We start from the raw sequence: 5,264 nt of genomic DNA, 5'->3' as shown, positions 1-5,264 counted from the left end.
AACTGCCTTTCTGCAGCTGTTATACTATCTCTAATTGACAATGCCACCCCCACCTCTTTTACCACCCTCCCTAATCTTATTTAAACATCTATAACCAGGGACCTCCAACAACCATTTCTGTCCCTGTTCTATCCAAGTCTCCGTGATGGCCACCACATCGTAGACCCAAGTTCCGATCCATGCCATATGTTCACCCACCTTATTCCTGATGCTTCTTGCGTTGAAGTATACACACTGCAAGCCATCTCCGTGCATGCAAGTATTCTCCTTTGTCAGTGTTCCCTTCCCCACTGCCTCATTACACGCTTTGCCGTCCTGAATATCGGCTACCTTAGTTGCTGGACTACAAATCCAGTTCCCATTCCCCTGCCAAATTAGTTTAAACCCTCCCGAAGGATACTGGAAAACCTCCCTCCCATGATATTGGTGCCCCTCTTGTTCAGATGTAACCCGTCCTGCTTGTACAGGTCCCACCTTCCCCAGAATGCACTCCAATTATCCAAATACCTGAAGCCCTCCCTCCTACAGCATTCCTGCAGCCTCGTGTTCAGCTGCACTCTCTCCCTATTCCTAGCCTCGCTATCACGTGGCACCGGCAACAAACCAGAGATGACAACTCTGTCTGTCCTGGCTTTTAACTTCCAGCCTATCTCCCTAAACTCATTTATTACCTCCACACCCCTTTTCCTACCTACGTCGTTGGTACCAATGTGCACCATGACTTCTGGCTGCTCCCCCTCCCCCTTAAGGATCCTGCGGACACGATCCGAGACATCCTTGGCCCTGGCACCCGGGAGGCAACATACCTTCCGGGAGTCTCGCTCACGACCTCAGAATCTTCTATCTATTCCCCTAACCATTGAATCTCCTACAACTATTGCTTTTCTATTCTCCCCCCTTCCCTTCTGAGCCCCAGAGCCAGACTCAGTGCCAGAGACCTGGCCGCTAGGGCCTTCCCCCGGTAGGTCACCCCCCAACAGCGTCCAAAACGGTATAATTATTTTGAAGGGGAACGGCCACGAGGGATCCCTGGAATGTCTGCCTCCCCCTCCCCCCCCCCCCCCCCCCGCCCCTGACTCTAACCCAGCTATTCTTGTCTTGTACCTTGGGTGTGGTTACCTCCCTGTAACTCTTCTCTATCGCCCCCTCTGCCTCCCGGATGATCTGAAGTTCATCCAGCTTCAGCTCCAGTTCCCTAACACGGTCTTTGAGGAGCTGGAGTTGGGTGCACTTCCCGCTGGTATAGTCAGCGCGGACATCGGTGGTATCCCTCACCACCCACATCCTACAGGAGGAGCATGCAACTGGCCTAGCCTCCATCCCCTCTTACCTTGCAGAATATAGCTGCCCTGTGGACCAACTGGATCTCCGCCCTCCGACACTGCTCCCAGTCAGCTGCACTCTCTGTAAACTCCTGGCTCTCTTCTCACTCTTTGCGGAAATGGAGGAAACAAAATGCAAGCAGCACTTTACTCCCTCCTCACTTTACTCCGTCAGTCACCAAACTCTCACTAGAGCACTCAAATGCACCAAATTCAGCACTCCCTCAGTCACCAAACTCTCACTATAGCACTCAAATGCACCAAATTCAGCACTCAGTGCAAACACAGTCTGCACTGTAGTGGATCACTTTTATACTGTGAATCTAGCCTCGAAAGGCTTGTGATTCTGTGGAATTCACTACCCCAGATTGCGATGGATGCAGGGACACTGAATAGATTTAAGGAGGAGTTAGAGAGATTGTTGTTGGTAATGAGTGGAAGGATTATGGAGAACGTCTGGAGTTGAGGCCAGTATGGGATCAGCCAAGATCTCATGGAATGTGTTAGGCTCAGAAGGCTAAATTGCCTTCTCCCGCTCCTAGGTCATGTGTTATAGTGAGGACGTATTCTAGCTGAGATCAATCGCCCTCTTCATCTGTAACATTGTAGGTAACAGATGAGGAACACATCATCCGTGATAGAATGGCGGGGCAGACTCGATGGGTCTAATGGCTTAATTCTGCTCCTATATTTTATGAACTTATCTTTTGTGCGACTTCGTGAGTTTCAAACTGAGCGGAAGGAACATTTTCCAACTCAGAATTTATGCGCAATTAGGGCAGGGAGTGAAAAGTAACTTTCTCAGCTTTTTATTATTTGGTTTCACCATGGACAGTGTTCGACTATTCACCGCCCGCCAAGCCCTTAAACAAAAGCTAAAAATCACAGCCTTTTTTCTATATCCTCATGAAGTGGACGAAACAGAGACACAACAGACACGTTACAGACAAGAATGGGATTTGAATCCACGTGTGCAGAGTACAATGGATTATTGTGCCTCACCTTAACCACGTGGTACAACCCCTTTAGTTCATGGAACTTTAATATCTGATCTTGTCACAGACAAGTAGCCGAAGCACCCCACCAATGTACAATCAGGAGGACGATCATCCACGAGAGGTGGCAGAAGTTAATAATGGGAGAAGTGAACCCGGTAACCTCGATGGCACAGTGGGTAGCCGAAGAAGAATTGGTGGCAATGTGGGGTTAAGCCCCAAACACGCCTGCCTCCGTTCGTCCCTCCTCTAACCCAACTCGATGCAAGTGGCCTGACAACTTGGAATAGTTTGTCACATCAGTGATTGCAGATCCATCGTGTAAAAATGAATCCCACTTCCGAGAAACAATGGACGAAAAATCGACGAGGATGGGATTCGAACCCACGTGTGCAGAGCACAATGGATTAGCAGTCCATCGCCTTAACCACTCGGCCACCTCGTCGCACAACTTTTTGCCTCAATACGTCTTAATTCGTTTTGTATCCATGAACTGATGGCAATTATTTGCCTCTTTATATTCAACCAGGCATTCGACGGGGGAAATGCAGCGATGGTGGTATAGTGGTGAGCATCGCTGCTTTTGTAACCGTTGACTCCGGTTCGATTCCCGTCCATCGCAGTAATAGTTGAATCGGATGTTTTTGCGCGACATCCTGAGTTTCAAACTGAGGAAGACTGGTCAACTGTTTCTCATTCAGAATTCATGCGGATTATCTAAGTGAGGTGTTTAAGATGCGAAAAGGTGTAGATATTGTAGACGTGGAGTTGATGGTACCTGTTGTGGGGCAGTCTAAAACGAGAGGTCATCATCTTAGAATATGAGGAGGCAAATTTAAAAAAGAAAAACTACTTCTCCCAAAGGGTTGTAATTCTGTGGAATTCACTTCCTCAGAGTGTGGTGGATGTAGGGACAGTGAGAAAGTTAAGGAGGACTTAGAGAGACTTTTATTGGTCATGAGTTGAATGGTTCTGGAGAACGGGCAGGACGGCGGTGTTGAGGCCATTATGTTTGATCAGGCAAGATCACATGGAAGGTTTTACGCCCAAGAGGCTAAATTGCATATCCCAGCTCCAATGTTATGTGTTCTCGGGAGGAGGTGTTCTGGCTGATATCTCAATCCATCTCTTGTTCCGTAACATTTCAGGTAGCAGATGATGAACATTTCAGTCATGATCGAATGGCGGGCAGACTCGATGGGTCGAATGGCGTAATACTGCTCATCTATCTGATGAATCTATCGTTTGCGCCGCTTCATGACTTTCAAACTGAGGGAAAGAAATAGTTTCCAACTCAGAATGTGGGCGCAATTATGGGGGGGGGGGGGGGGAGTGAATTAAGTACCTTTCTCGTCATTTTCTAAAGTGGTTTCAATATGGAAAGTGTTCGATTATTCACAACCCCAAGCCCCAAACACTAAAAATCACAGCATTTTTCCGTCACCCTCATGAAGTGGATCAAACAGAGACACAACAGATACGTTACAGACGAGGATTGGATTCGAACTCAAGTGCGCAGAGCACAAAGGTTTCTTGTGCATCCCCTTAACCACGTGGTACAACTCCTTACTTCATGGAACTTTAATATCTGACCTTCTCACAGGCAAGTGACCGAAGCAACCCTCCAGTGCACAAACAGGAGGATGTTCATCCAGGAGAGGTGGCAGGAGGTAATTATGGGAGAAGTCAACCCGGTATCCTCGACTGTACTGTGGGTAGCCGAAGAAGAACTGGTGTCAAAGAGCGGTTAAGCCCCAAACACGTCTGTCTCCGTTCCACCGTCCTCTAACCCAACTCGATGCAATCTGGCCTGACAACTTGGAATAGATTGTCACATCAGTGATTGCATATCCATCTTGGAAAAAGGAGACCTACTTCCGAGAAAAGTGGATTTAAAATCAACGAGCATGGAATTCGAACACACATGTGTAGAGCACAATGGATTAGCAGCACAGCGCCATAACCACTCGGCCACTTCGTCTCACAAGTGCACGTGTCAATATGTCTTAATTCGTTTTGCATCCATGAACTGGTTGAATGTATCAGCCTCCTTCTTTTCCACCTGGTGTTCAAAATTGGAAATGCAGCGATGGTGGGAGAGTGTTGAGCAAAGTTTTCTTCCAAGCAGTTGTCCCGGTTCGATTCCCGGCCGTTGAATCGGATGTTATCGTGTGACATCGTGAGTTTCAAACTGAGGAAGACTGGCCAACAGTTTCACACTCAGAATCTATGCGCAATTATCTAATTGAGGTGTATCAGATGCCAAAAGGTATGGAAAAAGTTGACGTGGAGCTGTTGCTTCCTCTTGTGGGGCATTCTAAAAGGCGAGGTCATGATCTTAGAATAAGAGATAGCAATGTGAAAAAAGATTTGAGGAAAAACTACTTATCCCAAAGGGTTTATGATTCTGTGGAATTCGGTACCCCAGATTGCGTTGGATGCAGGGAGAGTGAGTAAATTTAAGGAGGTGGTAGAGAGAGTTTTATTGGGAAGGAGTTGAAGCGTTACGGAGAACGGGAAGACGGTGGAGTTGAAGCCAGGATGGGATCAGCCATGATCTCATGGAAGGTGTTAGGCTCAGGAGGCTAAATTGCCTACTCCCGCTCCGCGGTCATACGTTCTAGGGAGAAGGTGTTCCTGCTGATATCGCAATCGACCTCTTCATCTGGAACATTGTAGGTCACAGATGGAGAAGATATCAGCCATGATAGAATGGGGGGGGGGGGGCAGACTCGATGCGTCTAATGGCTGAATTATGTTTATTTATTTTCTGAACTTATCTTTTGCGCGACTTTGTGAGTTTCAAACTGAGAGGAAGAAACAGTTTCCAACTCAGAATGTATGCGCAATTAGGGCAGGGAGTGAAATAAGTAACTTTCTCACCTTTTTATAATGTGGTTTCAACATGGAGAGTGTTCGCCGAATTCACCACCCGCCAAGCCCGTGA

General features: G+C 47.5%; 1 non-coding gene across 1 annotated transcript; it reads right to left on the bottom strand.

Moving 5' to 3' along the window:
* Positions 1–2,680: 2,680 nt before the first annotated feature.
* On the bottom strand, positions 2,681–2,762 carry trnas-gcu (transfer RNA serine (anticodon GCU)). The gene has a single exon. It is a non-coding gene; the product is annotated as a tRNA-Ser (tRNA).
* Positions 2,763–5,264: the final 2,502 nt, after the last annotated feature.

Source organism: Scyliorhinus torazame, chromosome 24 (assembly GCF_047496885.1).
Source record: "Scyliorhinus torazame isolate Kashiwa2021f chromosome 24, sScyTor2.1, whole genome shotgun sequence".
Classification (NCBI taxonomy): domain Eukaryota; kingdom Metazoa; phylum Chordata; class Chondrichthyes; order Carcharhiniformes; family Scyliorhinidae; genus Scyliorhinus; species Scyliorhinus torazame.
This window is presented reverse-complemented; position numbering and strand designations above follow the sequence as displayed.